This window comes from Ceratotherium simum, chromosome 20, assembly GCF_057802395.1.
Source record: "Ceratotherium simum simum isolate JZ-2026a chromosome 20, ASM5780239v1, whole genome shotgun sequence".
Classification (NCBI taxonomy): Eukaryota; Metazoa; Chordata; class Mammalia; order Perissodactyla; family Rhinocerotidae; genus Ceratotherium; species Ceratotherium simum.
In genome coordinates, this window is record NC_141919.1 from 33,819,069 (window position 1) to 33,839,536 (window position 20,468).

Below are 20,468 nucleotides of genomic sequence, written 5' to 3' on the forward strand. Positions count from 1 at the left end.
TTCTCTTCATGCATCTGTTGATGTTGTGCCCTTTTCCCTCACCCAGATGGATCCTTTCCATTCTTCAGGATTCCATTCAAATCCCATCCTGTCCCTGGAAGTGAGGAGGACTTTTTTTCCAAAAAGTTGAACTCACAGTAACAGATACTAGGAGAGTGGTTACCCGGTTACCAGATGCTGGGGGAAAAGAGGAGCTATCGATCACAGGGTACAAACTTTTAGTTATAAGATGAATAAGTTCTGGAGACCTAATGTACAGCATGGTGACTATAGTTAATAATAATGTATTATATACTTGAAATTTGCTGAGAGAGTAGATCCCAAGTGTTGTCTACAAACACATACATACACACAAACACACACACACAAAATACACAATGGTAACTATGGGAGGTGATGGATATGTTAATTAGTTTGGTTGTGGTAATCATTTCACAACATATACATATATCAAAACATTACATTGTATATCTTAAATACATACAATTTTTATTGCTCAAAAATAAGTAAAATTTAAAAAAAAACCTTTTTCCCTTCTATTTTACATAGACAAGATCAAATATATTCACAGTGCAGTTGAGATTATTGTTTATGTCATTCACCAGGCCGTTAAATATACATAGTCTCATAGAAGGCAGCGAGGAGTAAGCCAAAAAGTCAAATAGCAGGACGTCAGGCCATTTTTGCCCTTCTCAAAGCCCGGAAGCCATCAGTAGCAAACCTCTCTCATACGCTTCCCTGAGCCAGGATACCTTGCAGACTTCTCAAGACAGGGATCCACTAACAATCAGAGTGGGTGCAGGGTATGCAGGGGTAAAATCAGAGTCTGGAAACTTCGGTCCTGCTTCTGACTGCATCCCTTAATAGCTGTGTGTACGGAAGACTCTATTTGAAATGAGATAATGAAAATGATTTGTGAACTTAGATATTATAAATATGCTATATAATACTGTCTTAGAATATGACTTCAACCTTCTACTGAGATAGAGCCAGTGGTATTCTGATTTAACAACCAGCCTTCCAGGAAAAAAAAGTTCTGATTCATAACATTTACAAATTTCTTTGGTGCAAATGCTCCCACCTGGCACATTTCAAACTTCGAATGGGACATCACTAAGCACAGACTTGGGAAAAGATACACAGTAACACACCGTTATACAATATTATCATCATACAGATACAGTAGATGTAAATAACCTCAAAAGCATGGATAATAGTATAAGGTAGTAAAATAATTAGAAAGTGATGAATTTTGAGTATTTACTACTTTTCGTTTTAAATATTTACAATTTAATTTAATATTTATTATTTAATAGTGGCTGTCTTTAACAACTGGTCCGCAAAACTCCTGAGACTTTAACAATTGGCTTTCACGAGCAGGAGCTAGTCAGCTGTAGCACACAACTGGTAGCATCCATATTTTCTTCTCCATATATTAGTGCAAGAGCTGTGTTTGACTGAGTAGTATATTCCAGTGTTTGCACATAATAAAACTTAATTATTGTTTTATTTATGAACTGTGGTGTACTTAAAAAGAAAAGACTGGTTGCTTGAGATATTTGAAATATACATTGATTCAAAAAACCATTTATTGACTGCACACAATTTGCCAGATACTCTGTTAAGCTAGGATAGGAAGAAAAACATCATATGGGTTAATGCTAATCATCACATCTTCTGAGGTAAGTGATCAAAAAAATATGATCAATTCTTTGTGAGTTCCTTGCAGGGCCTCTGCCCACGCTTGTAACTCATCAGAGGAAGGGCAGGATTTGGGAGGCAGGAACTGCTCTCATCCCCATTACACGAGTGAGGAAACTGAGGTTCCAAGACAGTTATCTTGCCTAAGGTCATTTCGTGAGCAAGGATTAGAGCTAGCAAAGCTCTTATTTTTTTTTCCAACTCCCTATTTTCCTCCTCTTCTATCACATAACCCATGAATGTCCTGGTACAATTTCCTAAGTATGGCAGGCTGGAGAATCTTTTTGAAACAAGCGAGAAGAGGTAGCTGGTATATTATTTTTAGTCTCTTTTTCAAATAAAAATTGCCTTAACAGTTTTTATTTGTCTGCCTCCTAGTTTAAATATAACAAAAGGATGAAAGTGATGCCTTGAAGTTTGAGGGCAAGTAACCACAGGATTTGAAATTCTCTTGAAGAGATGGGTTACAACCTGCTGTTGGGCATGTGAACTGTGAACCAAATGAGAAGTCAACTCTAACAAATTTTCTTCATCTTTTTCTCTGTCTACTTTTTTTTCTTTTACTTTTTTGTAAACATTTATATTACTGAAGTAAACTATGATTATTATTTACTTCTTGATGCAGGAATCATACTGCCACACATATAGCACAAAGTATAAGAAAAATATTTCCTCTGAGATTTCAGACTGTAGTTGAAAAATACGATTACAGACCCATTATTATAGAGGCAGGGCAGATGCTTTTAAGAGTTTTGACTCCAGAAAGCCAGATTCATTTTTCAAGACCCTGCTAAATAGGAAACATGAGACATTTAAGAACAAAAGAGAGGGAAAAGAAAGTAATATCTTTTTAACAGTCTATCATTTGGAAATATATGCCTGATGGAACCATATCTACCACAAAACAAACTCTATTGAAATAAAACAGAGGGGAAAGAAAGTAAAGAAAGCAATAAAGCCCAAATCACACCATGCCAGCCCAGATTTGCATTCTGATAATACTAGGGAATTTCCAACTTCTTGAAGGATATATTCCCAAAGAATCACTGAGAAAAGAAAAATAATGTGACAAGGAAATTTTCGGAAAAAATAGGAGAACAGAAACCACAGCCAACATGCTAGTTGTGGTACGATTCTCTGACCAAAGTTTTTTACGAGAAGGATCCTAGAAACCCACACTAATGAGAAGGTTCACCCTTCACCAGATTTTTGTGCACTGTGGCTATTTTCACAGTAGGCCAATGCCCGGGTGTCAAGAGAAATGCACCGTGACCAAGAAGGTGACTATGGGGTGAAAAGGATCTCAACCCACCCACACCAGGATCCTGCTGAAGTTCTTCTGCTTTCTGGGCAAGGCATTCTGCTCCAAGCCACAAGGGAACCTGTGTAAGCCACAGCCAGAGCGGGCATCAGGCCTGCATTCAAGGGAGCAGCTCTGGCTACTTTTGTCCACTCTGTATTCTAAGGAGCATGAGGCTTTGTGTCATGGACCCAAGAAAAGGAAAAGTAGGGATGATTAAAAACACAAAGCGGTTTTACGTTTCAAATAGAATTCAGTGACAGAAAAAAATCAATCATCTTTGGATATGTCTAATTAAAAATAAAATCACTTCCCATTCTCAACACAGCCTTGCCTTCCATGGGGCAAAAATGGTCTCTTAATTTTTTTTTCCAGAACAAATAGAGCCTCTGTGAATTCTGTAGACATTCTATGCATTGAAAAGGATGAACCCAATAATTTTCTGTGATTTTTCTTTCTGAAGATGTTATGGTTGTTTAGATCAGTCTAGTTAACAATAATAATAAAATATAATAAAGTGTTGTGTGTGCAGATTGTTCTAGAATTTAATTCTCATTACACTCTACAAGACAGTAGAGAAAATATTACTATTATAATTTACAATAAGGAAACCAAGGCTTACAAAGATCAATTTCGTTGCCAAGTGTACTAAGTGGTGACCATGGTTAGGATCTCAGACCTGTGTCCAGGTCCAACTGCTCTGCCGTGCCACACTGCCTTTCTTAGACCAGTGACTAAACCTGTTGAAATGATACAAGAGGGTTCAAGCTTGGCCTATAGGCATTTTGGTGATGCATTTTGGGCACAGAATTAGGTAACTGGGTTGTCTATTTTTTCAAACATTATTAAAAAATGGAGCGGCATGAAGGTGTAGGCTGGAAGATGATTATAAAAACCTTTTTCTTACAAGGTCTAAATCACAAACAGTACATCTGGGAGATTATATAATTATCTCCTTACTATGATAAATAATTTACATACATAATGTACACAATCCTAATATGTAATAAATTTAACCTGGAAAAAAATTATACGCTAAGTATTGGGAATCATTTGCAAGTCCAACAAGAGAAGAATGGTTCAATTAGGGGGAGAAAAATGCATACGTAGTCACTACTAAAAGCATATATCCAAATAATTTTCATGCCAGTTAAGTTCCAAAACTATAAAAATAATAATAAAAAACTGTACATACAGTAAGATCCTAATTTTGATTTAAAAATACAGCAGAGCTCTGTATATATGTGTGTGTGTATATGCATGTGTGTGTGTGTATGTGAAAATATAAATTGAAGGAAATAAGATTGAATCCACCACACGTTAATAGCATGGATTTCTTCTCTATGATGGGACATGGTTGAATAATTTTGGGAATTACTCTGGCATTGTGGTTACACTATGGAGTGAGCAGCTGGATTTGCTTTCCAAGTCCATCACTTATTGTGTGCCCTAGGCACTCACTGCCTTTGTTGTTTCACATGTAAAATGGGAATAATATTAGTATCTACCTCCTGGGTTGCTGCCAAAATTAAAAGACATAATAGAAATACACAACAAACAGCAGAGTCAACACACACAGTAATCCCTCAAATATGGCAGCTGCTAATTCCATTTTCTTCTTTTATACTTTTCTGAATTGTTCAAATTTTCTAAAAGAATTTGTTTATGTTTCCTAATCAGAAAATTAAAATGAAAATACAAAGTTTTTATAAAAAAGTATTGGAACTAACTGAACTAAATTGGTAACCAGCGACTTGGTGGGGGGAGGGGATAAGGTGAACTATTGCTGGTTCACCACATTTTACTCTATTTTAATTGTAGCAACAATTTGCTAAGATAAGGTATTCTTTCCCCCTGGTCTAGATCCTGGGCCAGCTTCTCAGTGGTAGTAAGCGTCAAAAAATAGAATTCCAACCCAGTTTTCCTACCTCGCCCTCCTGAAAGGGGTGTTCCCCAGCCTCAGTGTCCCCACCTTCCAAGGTAGTTGAGAGAGAAAAATAAACATCAGAAACGGGTGCAAAGAGGCACAACAGGACTTCAGAAAACAGGCCAGAGCGTCCTGGGGTAGTCAGAACAGGGAGGAGGTGGGAATTGCATTAGGCCCTGAGGGATCAATATTAATAATACAGGTTAAAGGGATATGCCTGTAAAGGTATTTGACTAAAAAGGCAATAAAGTGGCAGCATTTCCTGCCCTTCAAGTCTCGAAGGGTTATTTTTTTTAATGAGTGGAAAAAAATTTTTTAAATGTTTCTACAATTTTACCACTATGCTTTCTTTCTTGTGTTGCCACACTTCCAGTGACTTTTATTATGGCATTAAAATATTTCCCAGGCGTTATCACCATTTCTACCCAGTGACAGAATTTTAAAGGGGGTTGGTAGTTGAGTAAATATACAAATAAAGGACTTAAGGAACATAGGAAAATGCAGCTCCAGGACCCCCCAGCCCCACAAATGTGTACAGCATCTCACGTATACAAAGGCTGGTGCAGAAATCCCAATAGGATTCTCTTCTCAAAGTAAATAATCTCCAGTCCCATCACTGCATAAAGTCCCCCACTGGAGTGCGTGGTTCAGAGTGACTGTCATCACACTCAGCTCTCTGCAGCCGAGAGATCGGTTTTTTTTCGTTTTTTTTTTGTCAGGAGATCAGCCCTGTGCTAACATCTGCCAATCCTCCTCTTTTTTTTTGCTGAGGAAGACGGCCCTGGGCTAACATCCGTGCCCATCTTCCTCCACTTTATATGGGGCGCCGCCACAGCATGGCTTGCCAAGCAGTGCGTGGGTGTGCGCCCGGGATCCGAACCGGCGAACCCCGGGCCACCGCAGCAGAGCGCACGCACTTAACCGCTTGCACCACCGGGCCAGCCCCCGAGAGATTGTTTTAATTATATAAGGGAGTGCAGTTTAGGAGAAGCAAGGGAAATGCGGATGCCATTGGATGAAAAGAGTCGATTTTAACGGGCATCCGTTGATTTTGAGGTCTTGATTCCTCCCTCTCTGATCTTAGGAAGATGTGAACGTGCCAGAGACATATTTGAAGGAAAAGTGGTTTGAACTAACCTCTAGAGGGCCTCTCAAGTCCCTTTGATACTCAGATTTTGTAGTAATAACTACCATTTTCCAAGTACCTATTATGTGTTGGGTTTCCATTTATTTATTCAACAGATAATTATGAGGTATCTATTCTTTGCCAGGCTTGGGGGATATAATGGTGAACAGAAACAGACACTCCCTGCCCTTAGGTAACTCATAGTCTAGCAGGGAGATAGTCAATCAAATTAAATTAAATCTGAGAGAAGTGCCATCATGGACAACTGTAAGGTAGTTGAAGAACGCAGAGGGATTTGGCCTTCTCAGCAAGATCAGGGAGGGTTTCCACAATGAAGTGATGACTGAGCTAAGATCTGAGGAAAGGGCAGGCATGAAATAGATGACGTAGTATGAGGGAACATGGCAGAAATGAGTGTGGCAGGCTTCCAAGAAGGCCAGTTTGTCTGCAGCAGAAGGAGCAAGGATGAGGGTTGAAGCGGAAGGGGCTGCTGAGGAAGGAAGGAGCCAGATCACGCAGGATCTTTGACAATAACCCGTGATCACAAATTCTCACCCAGTTCTGTGTGTTAGACAACATCCTCATTTTGCAGAATAGGAAAATGAAGCTCAGACAGAGTGAGGAATGGGCCTAAGGTCACCCATCTAGAAGGTGCCCAGAGGTGGGATTGGAACAAGATCTATCCACTTCCAGAGCCCGGATTCTCAACTGATTCTCCCAATGATTCACAACCCTGTGTGGACACATTGTTCAGTAGATGCTCTCTCTGGATGACTCATTAAGGACAACGTTATTCTCTGGTTCTAGGTTCTAACTGGCTGCCCCACTGCAAACAGTGTCTCTCCCACCAGAGGAAGAACTCTGCTGTGCTCTCCCAGGTAAGAAGTATGACTACTTCACCAATCAAATTTGCATCCTTGTTTCAGATATTTACTTTTCAGTTTTCTAGTCAAAGTCATCAGTATTCAGAACTCCCTTGGATGACTATGAGGGCATTTTTCTTTTCAGGAAATAAAATAACTAGTTATATTTTTTCATTCACATAAGACTTTTTTTCTAGTTTATTAAGCAGGAACAGCAACATTGTTTTTTTGTTATGTACCAGGCATTCTGCTAGAGCATGTTACACATATTATGTCATGGCAACCTCAGTGAGCCACCCAATGAGGTGGAGATGTATTGTTATTCTCTTTTCACAAAAGAGGAAATTGAGGCTCGCTGAGTTTTAGTGACTTGCCTTAGGTCACACAGTTTATAAATGACAGAGGTGAGGTTTGAATCCAGGAGATGAGTCTGACTCCAAGGCCCAATTTTTAACTTAATGTTTCAAAAATTCAACTTCTAAAAGAGAATTAGTGTTTTAAGAGAATTAGTGAAATAAGAAAATCCCTAAAAATGCTGCATGCCAATATGTGCTGTAATTCAACAATAATTATATTGTTCAACAAGGAAGAACTTGTCATAAAAATATTCTCTGTGGCTTTGACACTCATTATGGATGCTTTAGGAAATCAGTGTGATTTCCTAAATTAAGATATCGAATTTAAGATGCAGGATGGTTCTTTTAACAGAAATGGCTCACTTCCCAAAGATGAAGGATACATATATTTTGAGGCAGTATGTGTGTGTGGTAGGGCGGGGTTGGTGGATAGAGAAAGAGTGAGAAAGAGTGAATGAACTATTCTATCATGGTAATCTTTCAAAAATTACATGTTTGCTTTCAAAGCTCATATGGTAAGCTGGGGCGAGGGGGACCACATTGTTAAGACACATCCATAGAACGAGATCTTGATGTCTCTGCAGGGCTGTATTTCTTCCTTTCTAAGAAGAAAGGTTTTCCTTCACAGTGCATTTACGTCAAAATTCTAAAACCTCTCACATGAGCCTATCATATCAACCTTGTCAAGTCTCACTTGTTAAAACGAGTGGGATTTGAAAACTTCTGAGTGTGCTATTACATTTTCCACTTCCATTCAGGGAATACGGCTGTGTGAAAATGAGGCCAAGAGTTGTGGGGCGTCGGGGGTAATTTGAAGGAAAGACAGCTCTAAATGAGTGAAACCCAACAGATTGATTCTTTCAGGTGGTGGAGGACAGTCGTCTCCATGAAGGATGGGGCCAGGAGTTGGGGAGGAAAATGTATTTTATTTTTTACATTTTTTTTTAACCTTTATTGCCCTAATAAAAGTACTTGTTACAGCAAATGTTAGAGTTTCAATAAAAGAAGCCAACATCTTTGCTTCCAAACTATATATATAAGTTAAAAGTGATCCATCCATTCTCATTGAAATAACAATAAAAACAGTTCTTGGTTTTCTTCTTTTTTTAGAACTCAGCAAGAGACAAAGAAGTATCAAGAAAAATTTGATACTTCCATTAAGGTTTCTCAACTTCCAGAAAATAAATTTTAATATTTGTGTCAGATTTGAGAAAGTACAAACCTAAACCTAGCCCTAATTATACTTTAACCTTAACACAAACTCTATATAATAGAGGGTGTTAGAAAAGAGAATGACCAGATGTTTTTTTAGGAGAGGCAGGAATTGTTTATTGATGGTCAAAAACTCACATGACTGTCAATTTCTATTTCTATAATTCTTGTTATTTTTCTTCCTATCACTACAAGTGAACGTTTTTCAGGTTTCCCAAGAATCTTAGATGTTTTTCAAAAAATTTCGTTTGGTGAAGATGTTTCTTAAACAAACAGCAAATTTCTTTTTCATTGATAGAAACCAAATGTTTTCCTCTAGTAGCCAGTAGAGGGAGCTGTTGGCATTTGATTTGGTGTTAAAACTCGACCTGGAAGTTCCCTTCTTAATTAATTCAATGTTTGAAATCAAACCACCCTTTAAATGTAATGATATTAATATGCAAGGATAGACGTGTAAACGTGGAGATTTTCCATTCCCATTAAACTTTCTACACAACCACAGATTTCTGGTTCTTCTGTGGGCCTCTTTTAGAGAGCTTATGTTATAGAAATGTTGGCTGCTATAAATCAAAGCTGCTCAGAATTGAGTTCATGCACCTAGGCAATGATTCACCATTTCTAAGACTGATTGCAAGTCAAGAAAGAAAGCAGCTTCTTCCTCCTGCTCTTAAAAAAAAAGACGAAAGACAGAAGGAAAGAAAAGGAAAGGAACGAAAGCAAAAAAAGATATTTGACCTAGAACAATACTTGGAGTTTTCAAAGAAAAATTATACATGCTAGGTTTATAATAAATTTGAGTATCTTTAATCCAGGGGGAAGAATTCTCCGTAGCTAAGATCCTGGGTATATTTGATGCTGTCCTTAAGACGAAATATGGTATATTGATTTTTTTTTTTGTATTCCCTCCACCCCAAATTTATTTCCATAGCTATGGGTTTTAAAGGACTTGTTCACAGCCTAGCATTTAAAAGACACTTTTCCTCTGTACTTGAATTTTAGTTAAAATGGGTTACTATGTACTGATTTCCAAACACCTCACCTAGTATTATCTTTACCTCAGCAGACACTAATACGCAATGTACATACCAACTGCAATTGTAGCAATCTGCAGATAACCCGGGAACTGATTACTCTGATAACACCACTTCTCAAAGGGTCCCAGAGAATCCAAATAATCATTCTGATTTATCTGAATTTTTTTCTCCTAAAATAAACACAAAAATAAACTATTAAATGTTTAAACCAATGATATTCAAGACATGAAATCTTACCAAACCTGAAATGGAAAATTGCTTGAAAAGCGCAAGAAGTAGACTTGTGTCTTAACAGGCACTAACAAGTAATCATTAAACACACCACCCAATCGATGCCAATAGATTTAGGGCGTCTTCATTAAGGTACACTGAAAGTATATTAGAGATATAGGGTTAATTGTGTTCCCGAGTGTGTCAAGATGTGCTGTTTTCTTGGGATAGTACAACACATTGCAATTGCAAACTAAATGCTAAACCAAAGTCATATTTCCCTTGTCCACAAAACATCCTCTTGGAAAGAAAAAAAAAGAAAGCTGTTTTTTTTGTTTTAATCTGAACGTGCACCATGTTCCGTGCTATTTCCAGGTAGTGTGTATTTCTCTCAATCACTTAATGCTCTTTCACGTGTCTGGCTTGGTCTATGTTTTGTGTTGATTTCTGGGCCTTCCAATCAACATGAATTTTGCTGCTCTTTCTGAGAGAAGTAGTTAGAGGGAAAAATGAACTTCTCGTGCAGGTAGGGTTGGAAGACACAACGTGACGGTGCTGCATTGTGCTTCTTGAGTGGTTTAGATAGCTGGAACAAAAAAAAAAAAAGCCACCACTATTAAACGTATGATTTTAGGTGAAATTGTGTTCCATGTGAAGCATTCATTTTAATAGAGACTTTATATATAAGCTCTCATTTGAATAATAATGTAAAATTAAATTTAAATTGTAAATAACGTCCAGATACTAGTTGTTTCCTGGCTCAAATTCTTTAGCACATATGGTGCTAGCATAAGCTTGTGCCTGTCTGCCTACTCTGGGTAATTTTGCATGCAAATAGTTTTAGTGCCTATGTTGAGGTGCTAAAACGTGTTTAGTACACTTGAAAATATTTGCATTGCAAAAGGAGAGCGAATCTCCTGAGGAAAATCAAATTGATATTTTGTATTAAGAGACTACTCTGGGCACTGTATGGCATTTTTCTATGGAGAATTCTGTTTACAGTGCAACTAGCATTTTTAATTGACCTTTGGAAAAGAAGGTCTGGCTACAGCTTTGCCAGGTTTACAAACCGTTGGACCATCTTCTGGCAGCATCCACAACATTAATCAGTAGGAGAGAGAAAGCGAAGGAAAGAATCTACTTGCCTTGGCTGGACTGTAGCTTTTCATGCCTCAATTTGGTGGATTGGTAGGATAAATATGTTATTATAATTAAAAGTTTCAGCTGGAATGTGCCTAACTAATTAGCTAACTAACTAACCAACTAACTCAGGAAAGGCTTTAGCACACTGAAGCAGCAGTGGATGCTGAGTGTGAGGCCGCACACACGCTCCCATTTGCCTCACGCCCATCTGCTGCATTTACGGGAACCAGTTCGTTAAGAGTCTGAACTGAGTCCAAATAAAATGCATTTCTGATGCAAGCCCGATGACTGGTGCCATTCTATGCTGCATTATGTCAAATTAGAGTCCGTTTGGAAAAGAGGTTACAGAGCTCTTACGTATATGTCGCATGCATAGAACATTGAGTGAATAAGAGGTCTGCTCAAATCCAACACCCAATTTCTATAAACAAATCAGCTTCTCTCGTGTTTTGGCCCCTATTCGCCAGGACCAATTAAAAAATTAGAACCCCTAATAAAGTAATAAATAAAATTCAAGAGTCGTGCTACTAAGGGGTTTGCGGAACTTTTCTTATAACCATCTTTTCAATGTTGATAGAGAATTTTATCTTATTATATTGACTAATTCAGGTGTAGGTGTCCTTACAAAATGAAAGTAAGTTCAGTGTCTGTAAGATAAACAGATGATCTGAGGTCTACAAGAGGAATTCAGATTGTGGGACTTCGCTGTTTTGACCCCCCTCCTTTGCGGAGAAGTGATGCCAGATGGAATTCTAATAACCCCCATTGTTGTAGAGTGGTTCTATCATTTCTAGCTGAAGCACCAGTGCAAGAGATTGCCTACTATAGATGCTTATATTGGCTGAAACTCTGGGGTTTGATCCAGATTTTCTCCCCATACTTTAGTCTTCCACACCTCATATTTTATTCTTTCATCCCCGCCAATTCCCACTGTGTGCAAGGTGCAGTATTTTGTGTCCATGAATAGCCAAAGACAGGTAGCAAGCAAGAGCCAAAAGGAACTCATTATGAATACAAACCAGTAAGGAGGGGTTGACTTAACTGTGTTCGTGAAACTCCTGTTTGCAATCTATTTCCTTTAAAACTTTAAAAAAAAAAAATAGCCTCTGTTGTCTGTGGGATCCTGACACATCAATCAATCCATTAAGTAAGTAAATAAGGCAATAACTCAACAATAAATCATTTTGCATTTCACGCATGCACAAACCTTTTGACGCATAAATTACAAGAAAGGTTTAGAGTCGGAGGCTACAGCCTCTGTTCCAATAATTTTGCATACTAGATAAAGAGCTGTTCTAAACTTGGGTGCATCGCTCATGCTGGTGTCCAAATCACGGGGCCTCTTTGCACCCCTTTGGTGGTGGTGTGTGTATGATGCATGGCATGGGAGTTGTTTATGTGTGTGTGTATGGTGTGTGTGTGGGGGCATGCTGTTAGGGGGAAGCCTGCCACACATTTCTGCCATCACAGACAGTGGGCAAACAGCTGTCTCCACAGCTGAGGCCACTGGAACTGCTTGCGCTGCTCCAGTAACTCGAGAGCACACGGCTGGTCCCTGGATGGCACAGAACACCGTGCCGGCAGCAAAGCACCCGAGCTTTCCCGGGGCTGAGCAGGCGGAGACTTTGCCACCAGACACAATAAGCATCTGAAATGGGGTCTCATGAATAATTCATCCTTGGTGTCCTATGAAACAAAGAAATGATATGTTTGCTGGTAGATAACTGTGTTGTGGCATTTGTAAATCTTTCCGAATTTGGAGTTGATCGTGTTTCGTGTTGGTAGAGAAATATGTGTTTTTTTCCCTAAAACAGAAAGTTGGGAGCTCAATGCAATAATCTTACAGTGAAGGTCTTCCATGGAATATTGGATGGGTTATACTAATTTGGCTCATGATTTAGGAATTTAAAAAAATCTCATTCAGTGAAGAGGGATGTTAAAATGGTTTTACTGCAATAAAATGCAGCAGGATACCAAGTTCTCAAGGAGATTATTTTTTTCTTGGTAGGCAACCTGCCCACTTTTGCTAATGCAAGTTTCATTACCGTGGACTGGAAAACAGTGGTGCCTCCAGCATCGCAGCACAGCATTGGGAAGAACAATTCTTCACTTTCACTAAAATATTAGTAAAATGATACTTTGGTGAATTGAGCCCTAAATTGTTTTAGTGACAGTTAAATACCCACTAATTTAACACTAGTTAAATTGGCAATAAAATGACCCCCAACCGAGTTAAGCCACCATCCTGTTTCTGCACAATAGTTCCAGACCTAATGCCAGTATCTATAAAGCCATTGGGTAGAGTCTATGCATTTGCATAACGAATATTTCTAGTGTTGTATAAAGCAGCTAGCTCCTCGAACTTATCATAATTAGTATTTATAATTAGTATCTGTGTATTCATTTCATTTATTCTTTAATATCTGTGTACTCATTTCCCCGAGAGAAAAAAGAAATCAGTTTAATAGTTCTTCATTATCTTTGAAACGACAACCTGGCAAAACAAATCATGGTGATGTTCTCTGTCATCTCTCCAATAATTATCTCAAATCTGTCTTCTATTATTCACTCATACTTTCTCCATAACAGGTTTTTTTTTGCAATATCTCCTATAGTTTCCCTGGCTTTCAGGTTGCCCAGGAATTATTGTGTATCCATAAACCTCACACAATCTGATGTGTTTGGCAGCGAAAGTCAGAAGGAAGGCACGTTGATTTTGCTGAAAGAAAAAAACAAGCAAAAACAAAATATGGATCTGCCAATTATATGCTGGAGTGAAAATACCATTCCTTTTTGCTCTCAGGTGAGGGAATTGGCAGTGGGGGTGTGAATTGGTAGGTGGTGGGACCTCCATAAAAAGAAGAGGAGTGAATGCTGTGTGAGGTATGTTTTGGTGTTGGATTTTTGTTATTGTTCTTTGTTTCCTAAGCTCCAATAATGTACCAGGTAGAAGACTTACAATATATAGAGAGGTAATGACTACTTTTCTTTACTTTGGCTGTGTAGGATTAAGATTGTAAATAAAATTACGGAGGTACCAAATTGCTTCGTACCTTTTGAAAAAATAATTAGATTTCCAGTGGAGATAATAAGTAAATAAGTGGTAAGAATGTCCTGGGGCCAGTGAGATAATCATTACAAATAGAGGTAACAGCCTTAAGATGAACAAAACACCAACAAAGCCTAAAAGGTCTGAGGCAGAGACTGATAGAAACTTCCCTAACTTTCCGTTCGCTGCCTGGGTCATCTTCACCACATCCTTGTGTACTTTTTTTAGTGTGAGACAGCAGAAATTGCTCACGACTCCTCTCCCTGAGCCTCGATGCTTCTTCAGGCTCAGTCAACTATTGAAGGAGCCTGGATTGTTATGACTTTCCAGAACATCGCCTCTTGGGCTTCCAACATTTTGTTTCCAGTATGTGAGAGAATCCTCTTTGAGAATAACAAGCAAATTCATGCCCCTTATTTTGTATATTATTCCATTTAAACATCCAAGAACTATAAGGAAATTTAAAAGGCATTTAAAATTGTGTGCTATGAGAATACAAATAGCAACCAAAGAAAGAAACATCAGGAAGTCAATCAACAACTTATACAATTTTATATTTAAGGTTAAAAAAAACCCAGGATCTTGGAGTCAGAGACTCTTGGATTTCAATCCTATCTCTGCTACATTTGTGTTATGGTAGACATTTAGCCTCCCTGAATACATTTCTTCATCTGTAAAATGGGGACAAAAATACATACCTCACAGAATATTTACAAAAATCAGAATTACTGATCTAGTGTATGTAAAGCATGTCAATAATGTGTAACCTTCTAAGCACATTAGAATGTGCTTTGACAAGCTACTGATGCCCTGTTCCCACATCTTTCCAATTAAATCAGAGTCTCCGGGGAATGGGCCTTGGCGTTATGGATTATAGTAGCTCTCCAGGTGATTCTAGTGTGCAGCCAAGGACTTGAACAACTGATGAAAAAGCCTGAAACTGAATGAACACTCAGTATTATCCAATTCTTGTTCACATGATATGAATATTAGCCTCATCAGGACATAGATTTTCATTACTGGAAGGAATCCTCAAGGCCAGTTAATCCATCTTCGTGCTTTGAAGGTAAAGAAGCTAAGACCAGGAGGATTAGTGAAGTGACCATGGTCCTATAGTTAATGGTGGAAATAAGACTGGGATCTTGGTATTCATTCTAGAATTCCGAAGTTGTCTTGCCTGGCATAGCTTTTAAGAGGATAAACGAGGTCTCAGATGAGGCTAAGCTTTATCTTTCCTTTACTTCTTATTTTCTCCAGTATTTTGCGGCAATGAGGATACAACTAACGTCAAAGGTAAAGGATAATGCCATCAACTATTGTCTTCAATGGCTTGACTAGTAGCATTCATTCATAGAAACTTTTCAGCAGAAAAACCAAATCCCAGCAGTGCTTCCACGTGGAGGGCATGTGCACATGGAGTTTGGCTTCTGATACTTGGTGTCACAAGGCTCCTCCGCCTCCCTGAGCCTTTCCTGTGTGATTGATATGGAAAATCTGAGCAATTTACCACAACACGGTTATGAGCCATCATACAGGTGCATTGAATTTTTAATTACTCTTAAAAACGTTTTTAATAATTAGTAGCAATAACCACTAATTGGCATGTAAGTCATTCTTGCACCAGCAGGCAAACTGTAGGTTTACTTCTGCACACCCACACCCAATCAACTGGAAATTGCTTCAATGCTTATCTTATAATTACAGCGCTTAATGCTGTTTGCATTGTTTGGAATCTTTTGTAATTAATTGATTTTTTTTTTTTTTACCTCTGAACCTGTATACGGAACAGTAAAGATTAGTTCTTTGCTCAGTAACATCTTATTTACATTGAGTTGTTTAGACACACATAAGGGGGAAAATAATGGGTTTTGTTTTTACCTGCCAAATGTATTTCCTCTGTTTATACGATAGATAGATCCCATGTAGAATTTGAAATGTCTCTAGCTACCTACTTGTTTTTCTGGTTCTCCTCAATGCTGTTGCACTATGACACAATGACATTTTTAGGCAGACTCTTCTCAGCCTTTATATACCTTCCACATTATTGATTTTGCAAATATTTCTGGTTAAAGGGCCATAATTTGAAAATATTTCTGTTAAAATAAAGACCAACATAGTTAAAGTTGCATAGTTTTTTTTCTGAGAGTCAATAACTGATATATGTTTGTGCTAGTAATTATGCCCTTGATCTAAAAGTGGCAGTCACAGTTAACTACTAAAGAAAATGTGAAATAAACTGAGATTATTGGTATGCTAAGCAAATTTTAGAAATAAGTGATGGATCTGCTAATATTTTCATAGTAGTAAGTGGCAAATAAAATTTTATGAGGAGAGAGACAAAAGATAAAAATTGGACTTTATAATTGTAGGCCTTTATGTATTGGTTATGAACTGATCCTAGATGAAGACATGGAGATGAATATTCTTTCTTTTATTTATTCCTTCACCCATTGAATAGTTGTTGGGAATATAATGTGCCAAGAAATGTGCTGGACAATGGGGATACAAAAAGAATAAAACATTGTGGTCTTGGGAGTCAGAAAAAAACTCAGTCTGAAAATCTTGATTCTGTAACCAAGTAACTGCGAGATTTTCAGAAAATTATTTGATCTCTTGAAATCTCATTTTTGTCATCTGGAAAGTGGGGAGAGTGATACCTCCCTTGAAGGGTCATTGTGAAGATTTAATGAAATACTGTATGTGAAGCTCTTTGTGCTTTCCTTTTATGGAGTATTTACTCAACGCACGTAGGCTATAATTTTAATTAGACCAAAGAACTCATAGTTCAGTGAGCGAAAGAGATATATCTATCACTTATAGGGTTCTTTGATTGCAGGCAACAGAAATGAATTCTGGCTGTCTAAGCGGGAGAGAAATTTATTGGAACGCTGCTGGGACACTCACAGGATCAACTGGAAGGCTGGAGAATCAGGCTCGAAAATAGGGAAAGAACAAGCATACCTGAAGGTTTAAGTACCGAGGAACTTCTCCACAGTCTTGGAGGGCACTGCTAGTGAACAAACACATTTCAACTTTTTTCCTTGTTCTTTTATCTTTGTTCTCAAGATTCAAAGTCTTAAGAGAAGGAAAGAGAGAGAGGAAGAAGGAGGAGGGAGGGAGAGGGAGAGAGAATGGAGCTAATAGAGCTTGAATTTAGTCATGTGCCTCTCCCTTAGAAGAAGAGGATGGGGCACCTCTGTTTATAGGGGCGCTAAGACCACATACAGCAGGGGAGAATTAATGCCTCAGTGGAACCCTGGATGCTCCAGAAAAAGAAAACGTGTGATTAGTAATCCAAAATCAACACAAAATAGGTAACACAGAATCTGATTATGGTGTTGTAAGTAGAGTTGGCTTCCTGGACGTGGGATCTGTGCAATCACAAAGGGCCCCATGCTTAGCAGCCCCCACACTTGGTTTAATGCTCTCTGCCACCATTTTTAAATTCTTAATAATTTATAAACAAGGAACCCCACATCTTCATTTTGCACTGGGCCGTGCAAATTTTGTAGCAGGTCCTGGTCATAGTTCTATGGTAGGGATCTATATACAGCTTTACAGAAGCACAGAGAAGGGACAACATACAGGTAAGGATTCATGGAAAGGCCAGGGAGGCGTTCAAGGGATGAGAATGAAAGTATCAGTCAGAATTTGCCGAGTGGAGAGAGAGGGCAGGGTATTCAGGTAATGAAAACCTAGAAGCAAAAGCCATCAAATTTTCTTTTGGTCAAGGATGTTAAAAACGGTTCTGGCATAATTTTTACTAAAAGTAATCCTCTTTAAGAATGGTAAAGCAAAGAAATTAGGGTTACAGATTGGAGAAAACACCTCCCTTGTACTCTCTCTGCATGGCAGAGCCAAGCAACAGAGGAGATGTGTGTGAGCCATGGGAAGACTCCCAAATAACCAGAGTGCCTCCAGGCCACTAGGAACTTGTGGCTTAACTGTCGTCTAGGTCTTCCTTCCAACTAGCCTCCTCCTGAGGTCACGGGAAGCAAGCGCTGACCCCAGCGTAGGCCCCTATCTTCTTGGCACCAAGTTCATAGGTTAATGGCCAGACTTTTGAGTAGGCTGGGGAAGAGAATAAGCAGAGCACTTTAGCTTTGCTTTCCAAGTGTTATTTCAGAATTGATGCAACTTCGCTTTTCAGTATTTCCTAATACCAAGAATTTTTCCATTCTTTTATCAAATATTTTTTATAGAATTTCAGGCTTCTAGCCCAACACTTTTCCAAGTCATGAATTTCTTGAACATGCCCAACAAGTGTTCCTTCAGCCTTTGCTGGAATACCTCCAGCCCATTCCAGTTTTGGATAGATTTAATTGTCAAAAAGTTCTTCCTTCTACTGAGCTGAAATTGGCCTCTCTGTAACATTCACCAAGAGGTGTTTTGGAGTCACTCTGACTAAGCCTGACTTCTCTTCCCCGTGTAAACACAAAATATCTAATTACAGTGAAAATTTTCTTTGCTATTGGGGCCCCTTCCAGTGGGAAAATATCTATAAGTTTCCTTTAAAGAAGGTCCTTTTAGCACCTTAAGAACTATATATCATAGGGTGGAGCCTGAGAGGATTCTTATGTTAAGAGGAGCCTGAGTAGGATTATGTTGTATTTCTGGGATAGTGCGGGCATGAAAGTTTCTCCTGCAGATTCGTTTTGCCTTCTGAACTTCATACTCTCCGTGGGAAACAACTTTCTCCATTCCCTCCATCATTTGTAATGCACCAGGCTCATATCCAGCTGAATCCATTGCATGAGAGACAGAGTCGGTCACAAACACACTTGTGCCAGGAAGGACAGCACAGACATCTGCCATCTGTGTCTCAGCTTTCTCCAGTTCTGTTCTTGGGTTGCTTGTCTAGGGACACACCCGTACACACTATTTCCCACTCCCCTGGCAATAGGAAGAATTGGCACATTGCACAACACTAGGTTTTCGAGGGAGGGCTTATTTTACAAGATTTTCCGTGAGTTTTTAGAAACTTTTTTTTCAATATGCTGGAGTAGCGTGCATTCAGATGGGTGCGCTGAAATGAATCTACTCAGTAATAACAAGATCATCTTCACGATGACATTTTGTTTTGTTTCGTAGGGAAATCAAGTCAATGCCTATAGGCTCTTTTCATAATCATAAACATTCATTGATTAAAAGGGAATTAGAATTGTACATACTTGGGTATTTGCCAGAGAGTCATATTGACCGAGAGCCTCTTCCACAACCAACAACTTAGTCCTGAAGATCATGTCTCCTTCTCTTTAGCTGCTTGGGAAGATGCTGCCTCCTAATGCTGAAAAGGAAACCATCACGTTATGGTCCTTAGCGCTTAAATATCAGTTTCAGGAATACAATACAATTTTCTTCCCTTGGTCTTCTCTTTCTTACTCCCTATACCCTAATTTCCCTTGTATGCTTTTTTCTACTTGATTATTTGATCTCTGACCAAGGTAGAACTGTACAATCTAATCATGAAGAGCTCGACTGGAATTGAGATGATATGAGCAACAGATACAGAAAATCAGAGAATGTGAGGTAGAAATAATTACAAAAATAGCAGCTAGGCTATTCTAAAGTGCCTACCATGAGCTGTGCCTTCTGATGGAACAATACATACATTTCCTTTCATCCTTGCAATGCTATAAGGCAGGAATTATTATTCACATTTTAAAGATAAGGAAACTGAGGTTCAAACTTTTAAGTAACTCTCCCCAAGTCAGGCTGCTCTTAAGTGGTGCAGCTAGGGTTCAAAGCCATTTGACCTAACTTTCAAAGTTCACGTTGCAAGTAAAGAACTGAATAGAAAAATCCTACTCTTGAAACACCTGGCAAAAAGCCATCTAGACTTGCCTGCGTGACTCCTGAATATACTATCTTACCATGTCACGAGATGCAGTGTGCATGTATACCTCACGTTATTTCCAGTGAAATCTAAAATTCCTTTTGCTAAGTATTGAGCTTCTAAGATATTATAATAGTCAAGATTTTGGTAACAAGTGTCTTGCTTTAAGCCATTCCAGATTGGAAGACAAGGACATTTAAATGTAGAGCTATAATTGATAGCAACAGGGAGCCATAATTTTTGTTAATTCTGCTTAATGCTGATGGTATTGTCATTTGTTTTCTTGCAGCAAAAATTAAAACGACATTAAAAATATATATATTAGGGGCCGGCCCAGTGGTGTAGTGGTTAAGTTTGCATGTTCCTCTTCAGTGGCCCAGGGTTTGCCGGTTCGGATCCTGGGCGCAGATCTACTCACCGCTGATCAAGCCATGCTGAGGCGGCGTCCCACATAGAAGAGCTACAACTCTACAACTATGATACACCACTATGTACTTGGGCTTTGGGGAGAAAAAAGAAAAAGAGGAAGATTGGCAACAGATGTTAGTGCAGGGCCAATCTTCCTCAACAAAAAAAATGTATACATATATAAAAATATATTTTTAGCCATACACATTCATATTTCTTTGCTTTTCTTATAGAAGACTCTAGGAAGCTGTATATAGGCACAGACAATCCAGCTTCAACTCCATTTACTATGTCAAAATTCAT

The 20,468-nt window shown here is 38.6% G+C and overlaps 1 long non-coding RNA gene across 1 annotated transcript; it reads right to left on the reverse strand.

The window, feature by feature from the left end:
- Positions 1–501: 501 nt before the first annotated feature.
- Positions 502–19,204, reverse strand: LOC147914401 (uncharacterized). Its single transcript, XR_015555314.1, has 3 exons — positions 19,093–19,204; positions 9,572–9,689; positions 502–885 (listed from the first exon to the last, which is right to left on the reverse strand). It is a non-coding gene; the product is annotated as an uncharacterized LOC147914401 (long non-coding RNA).
- Between the last annotated feature and the right edge of the window lie 1,264 nt (positions 19,205–20,468).